The sequence below is a fragment of the Bidens hawaiensis genome, unplaced genomic scaffold (genome assembly GCF_021521415.1).
Source record: "Bidens hawaiensis isolate Kalapana, Puna unplaced genomic scaffold, B.hawaiensis_p1.1 tig00024606_1, whole genome shotgun sequence".
Classification (NCBI taxonomy): Eukaryota; Viridiplantae; Streptophyta; class Magnoliopsida; order Asterales; family Asteraceae; genus Bidens; species Bidens hawaiensis.
The window spans coordinates 21,326-37,439 of record NW_027493882.1 but is presented as its reverse complement, the minus strand read 5'-3'; the positions used below and the strand labels follow the sequence as shown (position 1 = coordinate 37,439).

Here is a 16,114-nt window from a genome sequence, read left to right as displayed (position 1 = left end):
TCGTTGTGGGGGTGTTTGGAATACAACCTCTGTCACCCAACTGGGAATTGATTTGGGTATTTACACGGCCGAAGAAACTGACACCGACATCTGGTTCGAAGCGAAAACAACGTTTACAGACGAAGGTGATGATGATGAAGCCGTAGTAGGTGCCATACGGGAAGAAGCTTGGGAACAATTAAGTGATGGAACAACAACGTACGGGCCAAGCGTTTCTAAAAGCACTGCACTACGTGACCCGCTGATGAGGTATATCCACCGTCACAGCTCGGGGACGGAGCGAAGGGGTTGTCAACCTAAAGGATCTTTGGGCATTGTACTGCATTAAAAACAACATACCTTGCAATATCACAATGCTTTTCTGCAAACTTTTTATGTCAAATGTTGCTGCCCGAGGGAACTCCCCAATTTTCGGTGGTCCCTGGATCTACAACCTCTACAGGGCCTATGGTGCAGACACAGAGGAAACCCCAAGCCCGGAATCAATCGCTCTCAACCTTGACTACTATGAAAGCATGAAGATGGTTCAGGAAATCAGCACGGGAGTGTGGAGATTTTGTGAAAAAACAACCAAGTGTGGGACCCCGGAAGACCCGTCAGAGATGTTGATTCAGGATGTGCATGAGAGACGACAGTCACCGCCCAGACAACACCGCCGCCGCACTTACCATCAGACAGGAGGCCCATCTTCATCAGGGGCCGGCCCCAGTTCATCACATGATAGCCGATACTTCTTCGAGGGTATATTTGGACTTATTGATCAATTCTTAGCTAACACTACTGCCTCGTTTAACAGGATATCAGAACAAATGGCTGCATCAGACGCATAGCGAGCAGCCGAATATGCAGAGACGAGGCGAGAGATTGATCGCCTGGGCTATCGCATGGACAGGCAATGGAGACCGTTTGACCCGGATGCGGGTAACTGATGACTAGCGGCACTGGTAGGTCGGGCATGGGCATGGGCACGGGCTGGTAGTTTTATGAACTTATTATTATGTGTGTTATAAACAATTTACTTTTCATCGTACTTGTTTATTTATGTTTGTGTTGGTTTGGATATTATTATGGCCATGGGTGCCAAAGACACTATTTTAGGTACTAATTTAGCCCGATAGGGCAAGGGATGGATGATTCCATACCCAATTTTCAGCAGTTTATGCTTGGTTGTTTGTGGTTGTTTGCAGTTTTATATTATACAGACACAAAAACAGGAAAACGGACGAAAAACAGGGGACGCTCTGTCGAAATTTCGTTAACCCGTAGGGAAGTAACTCTCCATTTTCACCCTTAACATACAACTAGAATTTTTATACATTTTCATGAATCTTGTCACATTGAGGACAATGTGAGATTCAAGTGTGGGGAGGGGAATTACTTGACCAAGTACTTGTCCAACTAATTATAAAAACTCTCTAAAACAAATATTTTTGCAGCAAACGAAGACTATTCTAAACCTAAAAAGAAAACCAAGAAATTTTTTTTGCAAATAACCAATCATTACATAAAAGTGAAAAAAAGTAAGAAAAAGTTTTGAAATATTGAGAATAAATTTATGCAAAATATGGCGTTAATACCCAATTCCTCCGTTACCATGAGATAAACCTCATGCCATATAAATAATTTTTTCGAAAGCTTTGAGTGAGTCATATGTTTCTTGTGATTTAGAACTTGTCACAATTTTTCATTTCAAGACCGCAGAAAGCGTTATATAAGGAAGAAGGTAATATTTTACACAATCCCATCAAACCCATTATCAAAAAGCCGATCACCTCATCCATTTCCACCGGTAAAATACAACACTGGTCTTTTACCGGTAGACCTTAAAGAACTGGAAATGCATTCTTTCGATTTCAATTTCCTTTGCTGCATACAGTTTACAAAACCTAGGTTGCCTCCAGAACTTAGGGAGAGAATCTTTCTCTTTAGCAATGAGGTGAGGAAAAAGTGGCGCCAAAACGAACAAAGGCCACCATTCTGTGGAATTTCCAAAAACGCAATGAAGAGAAGAGCAAAAAGATATGAACGATGCTTAGGTTGAGCAAAAAGATATGAACGAAGGAAGATGTAGAAAAAGTCAAACTCAGTCTCAGCATGAATATACCGAGCTAATGAGGGTGGGGGCTATTAGGCTCAAAGCCGAATGATCCATTAGAGTTGGAAGTTATATTCATAACAGGATTGAGGAAGAATTAATCCACATCCTCGACAAAACCGGTCTTGACGATCTGACCTTAAAAGAGTCATTAGGTATATAGTACTTGTAAAAAAAATAATAAAAAAAAACTCTCAAAGAAAAAGGAGCTAACCATCGAAGAAATCTCAACAAACAACAGAAGTTGTATTTACCATTTACCCTTAAACCACCATAAAATACCAATCCCTACTCACACAAAACCACGGTTTACCTTCCGATCTATGCAACCCTTCAAAAGGTGGAGATTTGAACTTGTTACAAGCTTATTTATCACATGTTGCATTTTGGCTGAGAGTGTTCACATACCTACAGAGTGTGAGTGAACATTGTAAGAACGTGACGTTTTGTATAAACGGAAACTCATAAAAACAAAAGTTTTTCTATCTTTTATCACTAACATATAGATTGGTTATTTTGTTTAATCTTCTTGGAGCTCACTTAAGGAATAGCTATAATCTCAGTTTGCTGTTTTTACAGAACATTTATAAGACGATTGCTTGAGGACAAGCAATGTTCAAGTGTGGGGATGTTTGATGTACATAAAAATATACATCTTTTTGGCATCAACTAATCTCTAAAAACTGCAAATTCTATCTAATAACATAGTATAAAACACTACTTATCATAATAAAACATAATTTCAGGTGAAACCAAGCCTCAAACGAAGAAACAAGCAAAAAAGACGAAGAAAAACAGAAGAAAACAAAGAAACACGCCCCCATGCTTCTAACACAAGAAAAGACAAAATCTGAGAACAAAAGCACGGGGCCGTGCTAAGCATGCACGGGGCCGTGGACGGAAATGCAGAAAAGACAAAGAAGAATTTAGCACATGTCACTAAAAACCACGGGGTCGTGCCTACTAACCACGGGGCCGTTGCCACCTCACACGAAAGACAAAACAAATCTGGCACATGTCATAAAAATACACGGATCCGTGCTCATCTTGCACGGGGCCGTGCCTCATCGTCCAGATTGCCTATAAATAGTGGCTCATGTTGCATTCATCAAGTGTGTCTTGAAAAGATTTCTATCCGATTCTCTCTTATAAAAACACACACTAACACTCACTCTGAAGATCTAGTGAAGAGTTTGAAGGCTTGGAGGTCATCATCACTAATCATCATCATCAACCATCATTACCATCATTAAGAAGAAGGATTCATCTACATTTGGTTAGATTGTTCTAAGTTTAATCATGTGTTTGTTGTTATCAATCATCTTAATGTTTATCACTATGCTCATTATGAGCTAAACTCCTTTTACCATCTAAAATCTATGAAGAAGCTTTGTTTTACTTAATAATTAATCAAGACATGCGATGTAGTCTAGTTAAGTACATGGTTATGTTACAATTATCTTTTGATGAGAAATGTTACACCATCTTAAATCACTAATTCAAAGTTGGTGGTTGTCAATTCTCATTGGCAATCGTTCATGATCGATTCATGTTCTTAAAAGATAGAAATACTTTGATACATTATCAAAACATGGATCCTTATATTGTACTTAGAAATGATGAGATATAAGTTATGGTCTATTTTTCTAAACCTTGGTAATCCGAAAATAGCTTTGCTTAGGATATCAAATTAGCTAAAGAAACCATATGTTAACGGAATGTGTAATCATAACCTACTTAAATCAACCAAGGGGAGGTTGTGTGATGAACTACAACCACCCGAAGTTGTTAGAATTGGTATTCGAGAAATTGAAGTCAATCCTAATCTTTCTACTTAACGAAACTACTTACCAACTTAAATTGACATCATTGAGATGGTATGACATTAGGAAAGGGTGGACTTTAAAATGCGCATATCATCTCCTTAGTGCTAAAGATGCTCACTTTGGGTTAAGGAGTTATCTATCATATATTGTTACGGTAAGTTTATCACATGTCTACATATTAATTATCAATGCTAAAATGTAGTGGATTCTTGATCTTAGATGGTAACCTTCGCATAATTGAACAACTCGTTTAGAACTTCTTGTCTTGATCACCTATATATTATATATAAGTATTTACATTTTATAAAAAGTTCAAAAATTGAACCCAAAAATGATTAAAACCTCCGATTAAAGTAAAACAACGATTTATCATTAGAAACCTTTGTGTCCACGGATCGATACTTGGTTCTTACCAACACTATTCTACGCATGCGATAGGTACACTTGTCTATTTTATGTGTGTTTAGTCTTTGTAGAAATCACTTTTATAAATTTAAAACACGATCTTGTGCAAAAGCTAAATATCCAATTCATCATATTTTAATAGACGCGTAAGCACACATCAGAGAACCTGGTAAACCTCATCCGCGATAGCCGCGCGCATAGCAGGATCTAGGGCAGGGTTACCCTCTTCCTCAGGGATAGGGGTTTCTCCCTGTTACGGGGCTGGATCACCTCTCTCGGCCTCGGCACGTGGCTTACGACCACGACCACGACCACAAACACTAGGACGTCCTCTCTTAGTTGCACGATTAATAACCATGTCTTATCCCTACAAATGCAGAATTGTAACACGGTCAATGAACTTTAACGCTAACGCCATGAGAGTTAGCCATATCCTATCCATACAAAGACAGAACCTTAACATAGTCAGACACAAGTAGTATTTAAAACATGGAAGGTAAAGGTAAACTACTAATAACGTTGATCAAGTGTTATTAGTCGTTTACTTCACCGGCCCGTCCTAAGCACCCCCTGCTCCTAACCATATTAGCATACCATCTAACACTTTAAACAATCAATCATATTCAGGAAACTTTAAAATTCAAGGAATGACTAAACAATTAAAGTTACCTCTTGGCGTGCAGCTACTCGCGGTTGGCATACTAGTCTTTTCCCTTACGGTTCGAGTCCAAGCATTCGGGGATGCTCGGATCCCTCGAACCATGGCTCTGATACCAACTTGTAAGACCCCGTCTCCAGGTGGTCCCACAGTTGGTACTCATACACGATATTTACAAAAATACTTAAACTTAATCAGCTCGTTCCATTAAAATAATAATTCAGAGTATAGGTTCAGCGGAAAATTATTAAAACAAATTCCCAAAATCAAATTGAAATGTATTCAATAAAACATTAAAATAGAATGCTTAATTTTATTGAACTTTCGACTAAGTATGCCTTCAACCGACCGAGTAGTCTCGAGCACGTCCAAGCAGTAAGCATCCTCCTTTTAACTTGAAAATTACACTAACATGTACACAAAGTCAGCTTAAGCTGAGTGAGTTCAACTTTAAATAAATAACATCTTTAATAATAATAGATTTTCATTCCTCAAAAGCCACAGTATTTTACGGTGGCTATTGTAAGCTACGGTAGCCCCTGCAGATAAACCATATTGGCAATAGTAATAGGTAATCATTCTTTATATATAAACGTCTCTATACATGCTTTCCTATATATATATATATATATAACATTCAATAATAACATTCAGGGCCGAGAAAACGTACAACCCCAACACGTAACATTTCATCAATGCGTGCAAACACGAAGTAGGCATACGTAACATCCGTAGTCGATAACGACTACAAAATTCCCCAAATATTGGCCATTCAATAATATATATACATACACATCCATGCATCATGCAATATTAGCATTTCAAGGCCTATCCTATATAAATAAGCCTATGCAAAATAATTTAAACGGTTCTTCAAGCAAAATCATTTAAGTGTACATGCTAGCTCAAAACTTAAAAAGAGTAAAAAGGGCATCATGAACTCACCTGAAACAAGGCACAAATTCACCACGAGCTAGAGATCCCCTAAGTATTCCCACAACTCAAACGCCTGTCGGTTTATAAACAATCATTACTAACGACACTGAAAGGACTCGTTTATCCTACGGGACGTGCTAACACGGCTCGAGTACCTAAGGCCTCGAACTCATCAATCTCATTCATAACAACTCCCGGGCCTTACTTATACCCACACGACTCTTAGATACTCCCGGGAACAAAGAATTCCCAATTTCCACCCGGAAGCACTATGTGATACTAACACGCGCGTTTAATAGTTGGTTAGGCTATTAACATCCAACTCAGCCCCATGTGTACCCAATATGATGAATTCATAGTCAACAAGTCCACACGACGCTACACGAGTCAAATGGGTCGGCAACTCGCAAGTACAAAGCACCAATTATTCAATAAACGCGAATTCACGTTGTACCGACCCGTTTGAGTAACCGACAACCAATTCAGTCCCATTACCTTTAAAATCAATTTCTTACAGTCCATTAATCATACCAAGACTATAACATTTGAATTGGTTGTTAGTTCCCTCAAACAACGCGCTAGACTAAAACAAGCAGTTTATGATCAATACGTGAGTCATAAAGATGGATTATGGTGTAATAGACCTGGGGAAATATAGAACTCACCTTCATTGGAATTTTTATACCCACCCCCTGGTTGTAAACAAGATGATTGCAGGTGTGAGCTACATCTTTGCTGGCCGTTCAATTTAAGAAAGAAAAAAAAAGAGTGGAGCATGTGGGGAACATGATGAGTGGATGAGTAGTTCAATAATGGTGAGCTGCTCTTGATGTCTTGGTCGGCTAAAGGAGGAAGAAGAGTAGTTGGGAGAGCATGGTGAGTGCAAGAGTGGTTGAATAATTCAACCTGAATCATTTCCTCTGTGGGATATAATATCAAAGTTACACCATGGCCCCTCCTACTTAAAGAATATGACATTTGAGAGGAAAGCTAAATAATTTAACGGACCAGGATAACGAGAAGGAAATTAACGGGTGTTACAATTCTTGATCTAGATGAGTGGTAAAACACCTGCTAAAAAGGTTGGCCAACGGTCAAAGGCCACCCAAGAAGGACATCTGGAGGTTGTTGATGTGATGGGTAGCAACGAAGGCATCGGTGACGCGTCCACCCTTCGATCTACCGTTACAGAAAAAGCAAAGGCGCGACTACGATTGCAGGCGGCCTTGCCACCAGATGTAATGGCTTGGCTAGAGGAAGAACAACAAAAACTCATGGCTAAAGTACATCAAAAAAAAGTCGTCGGTCATTCGACCAAGAACGTTGTTTGATGGGGAAACAAGTAATAACGATGCGGAAGAAGAATCTGAAGGCGATGAAGAGGAGTCAAATCCAATTCAAACAAAGTTGCCAGCGGGAAAAACACCAAGCACTAGACCAAACAACCGTTTAGATGATAACAAACCACAACGGTCGCGCCAGATAGTCGATTCGCGCCAAGATGATCCAGATTATGAAGAAAGCTGGAGAGGTCTAGACACAGCTGCCAACAAACTCATAAAATAACACCCAGATGCGAACGAGGATTTCTCCAAACCATACCGGCCAACAACATCAGCCGGAAGGTCGAAGTTCGTTAAAAGAATCGCCGAGGCGGAACTGCCAGAGAACCCCAAAATCCCACCAACAGTCGGCCAGACAAAGATGCGTATTCAATAACGAGATCCGATTTGCTGAAATGAAGGATTACAATCTTGTTATGCAATTTCAACGCGTGGTGCGTGTTTTGCCATGTGGTTGGAGTTTATAGTTGTACTGTCTGGAAGACCAAAAGATCCAAGTAATCGAAGACATTAAAGTACTGTCTGGACGAGTGTGCCTATCCATTATGTATTAAGGCCATTTGTTATGGAATGTATAACGAATGAGCTCAATCGTTAAAGTATTAGTACCATTCGTTAAGGATGTTTCACGAATGAGGTATAACGAATGAGTCATTCGTTATACTTTAAATTAGTGATAGGGAATGAAGACGAACGGTCCCCATTCGTCATGAGATGTATGACGAATGGGGTCGTCTTCTATACATACTTGTATCCATGTTCATTAATTTAACAAGTGTGATTATTATTATTAACAAGGCATTACTCTGTCCAGATATCCTATCACACACACTTCACTTAACATAATTCACATCCGTATAACGTATTGATCTATCACATGTTATATATCAAGAACTAGATCTACGAGAATGAACTGAAATCATCACGTATTGGTTTCTCATTATGTCTTCGTATGGTGATATTTTTATGTAGACAACTTGAATGTTTAACATTTTGGTAAAAAAAAAACTTATGTCAAATATTCGTGTTAGTTGAATATTTATATTTATATAGTTTGTTTATATGTTTTCCACCTGTGTGTAACACGGGTTATCATCCTACTATCCTAGTAGATATACTATATCCTTGTACATTTTGTTGTTATAAACATGTGTAAGAACTAGTTATTATTATTATTTTTTTTAATTTATGATCTTTAATAAGTAGAATAGTTGGTCGTTTTATTTGTAAGAACTTAACATTTACTTTTAAGATTTTCATCCACCCTAACTATAAAATGTTCAAGTTTTGTCACTGGTTATATTATACGGGTGTCTAATATTTCGGGTATGCCATTATGATGTTTCGGGTACCCGTAGTTATTTAAAATATAGTTAGTCGTCCATCATCAACATCATCATCATCATCATCATTGCGTTAACTTTGCGGTTGATTCAATTTAGGCTGAATCTCACTCACGTGATCTCCACATACTCCCTATACATACATATAACCACTCACTCAAAGCCACCTGCTTCTCAAACAGCAACAATGGCGGTTCACTCTTTCTCATCACTGCCTCTACTTCCAACTCATCCAAAACTACCAACCAATTCTCTCAACACCAACTCCTTATCTCCAATTCGTCGTAAACCACTCGCAATTACGCGCATTCGCACTCACGCCGTAACAGCCACTACCGCGTACGCAGTCGGTGAGGATTTACCGGCGGACTACGCGGACTGGCTTCCGAAAGGTGATCCGCGTGACACGAGAAGAAGAGCCGGAGTGCTGCTTCATCCGACGTCCTTTACTGGACCTTATGGCGTTGGAGATCTCGGTGATCAGGCGTTTCGGTTCGTTGATTGGCTTCATCGAGCTGGTTGTTCGGTCTGGCAGGTTGATAGTTTGTTGAATTGAGTTGTGTGTTTTTAAATTGGCATTCATTGCTGTTTAGTTTTCGTTTTGGAACCCTAGAATTGGAGATAGGATAATGTAGGTTAGTTTATGGCATTAATTGTTTATAATTTTGATCTACAGGGAGTGTGTGCACGAGTAGATTAAATTAAAAGCAGAATAATAAACGGTTTAGCGGAAGTACAAAACTATTGCATCAGTGTAACTGTGTAATATTTCTTGTAAGGAATGTTTTATTGTATATAAAACCTCAATCAAATATACAAGACTAGAGCTCCATTTATAATGGAGTCTCAAGGAAAAATAGATACAACTAATCTCTAACAAACTCCTATCAATATAGAAACTGGAATTACATAAATGTCCCCCCTGCTGCATATATGTCAAGTATTGCATTATTGTTTAGAATGTAGCACAGAAGTGTTCTATAGAAGTGTTTTATTATTATTATTATTATTATTATTATTATTATTATTATTATTATTATTCTTTTTAAACTGAAAACTTGTCTCAGTTCTTTGAAGTTGATAAATCTTGTACGGTGTTCTAAAAGGAAGGTTTTTAGATCTAGAATTCTATTGGTTTTTTCTTTATTGCACATCTGAAATTGTGTTTGCTCTATGATTTTTGTTCCAGTAGCAGTTTTATTTTCAAACTACCGTGTCGCTCTCATTGAATCTGTTAAGGTGTATGTGATTCTAAACTGTTTCTTTGTGTGTATGCAGGTACTCCCACTTGTTCCACCAGGTAGGAAGGCTAATGAGGAAGGATCTCCATATTCTGGACAGGTATTAAATGGATGGAACTTTCATCAAGAAATGAGAGATCAACCAACAACAAGTCAACAACCTAACAAAAATTAGTAATGTTAACTTTTAAGCATATTTGGTGTTGGAAGTGACTGACTGCAGCCGGTACTTGAAGAGTCGTGCTAATAGAGTTCATCCTTAGAAGTAGTTATCAAAATTTAATAGTATTGGAGCATTATAAGCGTTATAGAACTAGATTGCCCCATTTCTTTTAGGGAATATACAGAGGAGCTGAAAGGAAATAGAGGAAAGTTTATAGAATCAGACTGATGCCATTAAGTTTGACAAAGTACCCTTTTCTTTTCTTTGAGTTACATGACGTCGATCACACTTTTAACAATAATTCTTCATAAAGATTGGTCAGATTAATATTCTAGCAGTATTAGGATGCCTTAAATTCTCTGTTAGGAAGAAAGTTGTTAAGTTGGTTTGCATTTTTTTTATCATTCTTCAGTATTTACCGTGTTGGTTACTGCTTAATTAGTTACCACAGTTTTGCTCAGCATATCTTTGCTAAGTTTGGCACATCAAGAGTGAGACGTTATAATAAGTGAAGCTTGCTTTATATAAGTTAAAGCCATTCTCAGGCCTAAATTTGTGTTCAAATAAAATGTTTAGCATCAAAACTGAGGCCTAACTATTTTTCATTGTTCATTGGTTATGTCTGATCTCTGATATGCACATTGCTCCTAATTTTATGTACTTCTCTTTTGAAGTAAAATAGTGAAAAATATTCCAAATGTTTATTTGCAGGATGCAAATTGTGGCAACACTCTTTTGATATCCCTAGAAGATCTTGTAAAAGATGGATTACTGATGAAAGAAGAGCTTCCTGAACCACAGTAAGAATCATTGATTACTTGAAGTGAACACTATTATTACTTTTTACCATCTTGATGTATATTCCTTTATCATGGTAGCGTTTGTGCAGGGACACAGGTCGTGTAAATTATGACACTGTTGCCAAAATAAAGGATCCACTGATAGCAAAGGTAAACTATGAAGAAAAGGGTAGTTGTTTCTTACATTTAGTTTGAACTTGCTGAAAGTCCATAGCTATGGGGTAAATTATAAGAAAAGGGTATTTGTTTGCCTAAGATCTTTTTTTTCAAAAGAACGTGTTTGGATCGTAATAACTGGTAAGAATCAAGGATATTATAAACCAAGATTAAAACGCACGCAGATGTATGCTATTAAATATGACCAATTTGGGTCTGATAATTGTTCAGAGATGGGGATCTTTTTAGCTGAACTAAATTTTATGTTCAACCTCTGTTTTGGCTAAGGCTGCAAAGAGACTCATTTCAAGTAATGGGGATCTCAAATGCCAACTCGAAGATTTTCGCAAAGATCCTGATGTTGCAAGTAATATATTCTTTCTTTAAGCTGTTATGGTAATTGTTGTTGAGCTGAAAATGTATAAATCTGATTTCTATTGTTTCAGAAGTATCAACATTACACACCTTTTGTTTTCTGAAATTAGAGAAGTCCATTATATTTTGTGGCTCACATTACAAAACATTGTTATAGTTTTAGGAAACTTACTTTAGTGACTTCTTTTCATGTTTGCATAGGTTGTTGCTGCTATTGATGACAGTTATGATACATACAACTGGTATGATTGGCCTGAGCCTTTAAAGAATCGACACCTTTCTGCATTACAAGATATTTACCAAAGTAAAAGGGAATTTGTAAGATATCTGCCCTTTGACTTGATTTAGCCAGATTACATCTTTTCTGACCATTTTGCCCTTCCATACCCAGATCGACATTTTTGTCGCACAGCAGTTTTTATTTCAAAGACAGTGGAAAAAACTTCGACATTATGCACAGTCAAAGGGGATAAGCATTATGGGAGACATGCCCATTTATGTTGGTTATCACAGTGCAGATGTTTGGGCAAACAAGAAATACTTTCTACTGGTGAGTAAAAAATATCTATGAGTAAAAATTTTAGACCCATTTACTGATAAACGGGTCGATTTTGGTTGTTTTTCATCTTAATCACATCAAATGGGTCAAATTATGCGTTGTAAGATAAAATGGATGCAGGTTGAAAGTTGCCCAATTCTATTTTTAGTGCATATAACCTCCTAAATCCTTTTATTCAAAGATTTACATTATTGTTGTTATGATATTGTTTATTTAATCATAATTCATACATTAAAGAAACAATATTCGTCTTGTAGAACAGGAAAGGTTTTCCACTTTTGGTTAGTGGTGTTCCCCCTGATGCATTTAGTGAAACCGGTCAACTATGGGACAGGTGAATTACCATAAGTTTCTGTAAATAGTTTTTATTTTAAAGAAAATTGTTTATTTCTGGCTTTTACAGAATACGTTAAAAAACTTTGTTTGCTTCTATAAGACATTCAAACTTCCTGATTTATATGGATTTTTATGAGTGGTTAATGATGAATAATATTTTCACATGAAGCCCACTGTATGACTGGAAAGCAATGGAAGAAGATAAATTTTCATGGTGGGTCCGCCGGTTAAGACGTGCACAGGATCTATTTGATGAGTTCAGGATAGATCATTTCAGGGGATTTTCTGGCTTTTGGGCTGGCTTTTGGGCTGTTCCTTCTGGTGAGTTTTAAACAAAGCAAACCGAACGAGACCGTTCGTTCGTGAAGCCTTTATTGGACAAACGCACAGTTCACGAGCACATACCAAACGGAATTTCTTGTTCGTGTTCGTTCATTAAGGAAATGATTTTGTTCCTGCTCGTTTGTGCCCATTCGTTAATATCATAAATGGACACAAACGAACACAAACCAACATATATTAATTAGATAAATTAAATAAACATTCTTAAACTCAAGTAATAGACATAATCACCCAAAATTAATATAAATTTGCGTATTAGGGTTTCTGGTATAAAAATTAAGAGAATAAACTAATAAAATAGAAAAAAGTTAAATGTTAGGATACTAAGCTAAAAATAAAAAATATATAAAATATAAAAACCTTTAATGCCCAAATATAAACGAACGAACATAAGAGGACACATACGGAACGTTCACGAACACACTTGAACGACGTTCATTTAATTAACCGAATGGAGTTCTTTGTTCATGTTTGTTCGTGTATTGAACGAACGTAAATGAATTTCCCGCCGAACTGCCGAAGGGTTCATGAATATTCAAACTGACTTGGGTTACATCACAAATACCATTTTAAGGGACAACTATTTATCTCTAAACCCTAATTATAGACATGCACCTTGCTTAAGTATATCCATGCTATAATAGTATAATACTGAATTTCTTATTTTGCAGAAGCAAAAATTGCAACTTTGGGTAGATGGAAGGTTAGATATGTTCTTTAAATATAGTATTATTATACCAAACTTATTATTTCCTATGCTCTCTAAACTTTTGTTTGATAGTAGGTGGGACCCGGAGTTTCTTTATTTGATGCCATCTTTAGAGCTGTTGGGAACATCAATATCATAGCAGAAGACTTGGTATGATTTACAAATTGATTTAATTTTATGCAGAGCTTATCAATGATAGTGATATAATTCTATAAAAATTATATTAACAATATTGTAACTATAAGTTGTGAACTTGTGACGTGTTACAGGGAGTTATAACTGAAGATGTGGTCCAACTTAGGAAATCTATTGGGGCACCTGGAATGGCTGTTCTTCAATTTGGTAACAGACTTATGCTATTTTCATTTGAGTATAATCAGGTAGGCTAATATTTTCATAAACTGATTCTTTTGATAATAATTGTATGAACAGGTTTTGGAAGTGATGCAGAAAACCCTCATTTGCCTCATAATCATGAGAAGAATCAAGTTGTGTATACTGGAACTCATGATAATGACACGGTGAGTTATCCCGGTTGACATAATATATACAGAAGAAAAGAAAAATATATTTTTAAACCAGAGTTCATGTAACTAAAACAAAATTGATAATTAAGGCTTAATAGTCACACCATATTGCAACTGTACTTCAAAACTCACAGGTTTTCCTCTATTTGCATGTTATGCTTATATTGTGCATGTGAATTATCAGAAACCAACGATCATTAAATCGTTTTCGTAATTTTTGTCGTAGATACGAGGTTGGTGGGATGTGCTTCCAGAAGAAGAAAAACGCAATGTGAGTGTTTTATTTCCACTGCAATCTTTTCAAATATTTTTGTTAGTGTTATTAACTAGTATTCACTTCCTGCGCGTTCTGGCGTTTCAGTTTTGAATAAAATTTATATCGAAACATAGGTGGAAATAAGCACGTTGCAACAGTATTTTCAGAATTTGAAAAAACATTACGTTTTTATGGTAAAAAATTAAAAATATATTATAATTTGACCCGGGTCAGTTTTGAATAGAGTTTATACCGAAAGTAGATTTATAAAAGGTGATTCTATTTTAAAAGTTATAACTAAAAAAGAATGATGTCCAAAAGTAATTAAAATATGAAAATAATAGTATCTTTGAGAAGTTGTGCTTGGATAGCTTGTACCCGGGTCAGTTTTGAATAAAGTTTATACCAAAACGTAGATTAATAAAAGGTGATTCTATTTTAAAAGTTATAACTGAAAACGAGTGATGTCCTAAAGTAATTAAAATATGAAAATAATAATATCTTTGAGAAGTTGTGCTTGGATAGCTTGTACCCGGGTCAGTTTTGAAAAAAAAAGTATATCGAAACGTAGATAAAAATAAGCGCGTCATAATGGTGCATTTGGATTTTTGTAAAACGTTAGAGAGAAAAAAAGTTCCAAATGTAATAATATTAAAATCATAGTAGCTTTGAGGAGTTGTGGCTTGTGCTTTTTAAGCTTGTAAGTGAATAGTTGTACCTTATGCTTTCCAAGCTTGTAAATCACTATTCATTAGCATTGCTAATTTTATGTGTCTGTGTGTAGTTTGTTAGTCCTTTGTATATATTTGAATCTAATTACAGTATTTATGGACAAATATCAGTTGGTAGAGTTAACAGTTAAGTACTGGTAATTACTTTTTACTTGAAAATAAATTTCTAATTTATTTGGTAATTACTTTTTATGAAAATAAGTTTCTATAAATAGGGAATATGACTAGTATACTATTATGCCTTTTATAATCATCAAAGAGAACCAAATGAAAAGTAAACTGTTGTATAAAAGAGTTAGGCTTATCTCTCAAATACAAGCCGCTAACTTGTTTGTGATCATCATTCTTTTCAATTTTAGCTTTATTTACAAATTAATTTTCTTATAATTGTTATCATCTTGTTTTTCTTAGGTGCTTAACTATCTATCAATTTCCGAGGATGATGATATCTCATGGGCTCTAATTCAAGCCGCCCTTGCTTCAGTAGCCCAAACTTCAATCATACCTATGCAGGATATTCTCGGGTTGGGCAGTTCTGCAAGAATGAATATTCCAGCAACACAAGTAATAATCTTTTAACTCATTTTTGGGTTGGGGTGTTTTTGGGTTGTGTCAATGAGAGAATTAGAAGATAGGTTCTAAACTATAGAATATATGTTTGACCCAAAAAAACATTTTTACAAGTAGCTAGTGTCAAATTAAATTTTAAAATATATTATTTAAGCTTTATTATAACTTTTGAATAAAATGATTTAGGAGGTGGTACGCGTTACAAATCACTTTTTGCAACTTTTGACATGTTCCTTGCAACTTAGCTTATCGTATACCGAAAAGGCGAAAACTTCTTTTGATATGCATACTTTGTTTTGTTAAACAAATATTGCTATATTCTTGTCAATTTTTAATAATTAATTAATTTTTTCATGTGAACATAGGCTGGAAATTGGGGTTGGAGGATACCAGATTCTATGAGCTTTTCAAGCATGGATACCCAAGCTAAGAGAGATGCTTTCTATGTATGGTCGACTATATCTGCGTTGTAAGTTTTATATAACTTTCATCCTTGTTGTAGACCCGTGAATGGTCTTATCGAGATTGAGGACTCCAAAATCTTGTAATGTAAGTTGAGGAAATATAAAACGGTATTTATTTGCATAAATGTAGAATGAAACATGATTGGTTTAGAACCAATTTCATGTCTTGTATTGTGTAATGTTTGACCAACTTGCAATGGGTTTTCTGGGACAATAATGTCTTTTCACCAATATATATTCTGAGTTTTTTGTGTTAATACGTAAAATCCTACTTAACTT

At 36.1% G+C, this 16,114-nt stretch overlaps 1 pseudogene across 1 annotated transcript; it reads left to right on the top strand.

Moving 5' to 3' along the window:
- Positions 1 to 8,669: 8,669 nt before the first annotated feature.
- Positions 8,670 to 16,060, top strand: LOC143569552 (4-alpha-glucanotransferase, chloroplastic/amyloplastic-like; annotated as a pseudogene). The gene is made up of 16 exons (XR_013141759.1): positions 8,670 to 9,141; positions 9,885 to 9,947; positions 10,722 to 10,810; positions 10,900 to 10,960; positions 11,255 to 11,362; positions 11,543 to 11,659; positions 11,733 to 11,891; positions 12,158 to 12,234; positions 12,406 to 12,557; positions 13,250 to 13,281; positions 13,363 to 13,437; positions 13,557 to 13,629; positions 13,720 to 13,808; positions 14,041 to 14,085; positions 15,213 to 15,365; positions 15,737 to 16,060. The product of XR_013141759.1 is annotated as a 4-alpha-glucanotransferase, chloroplastic/amyloplastic-like (transcript).
- The last annotated feature ends 54 nt before the right edge of the window (positions 16,061 to 16,114 follow it).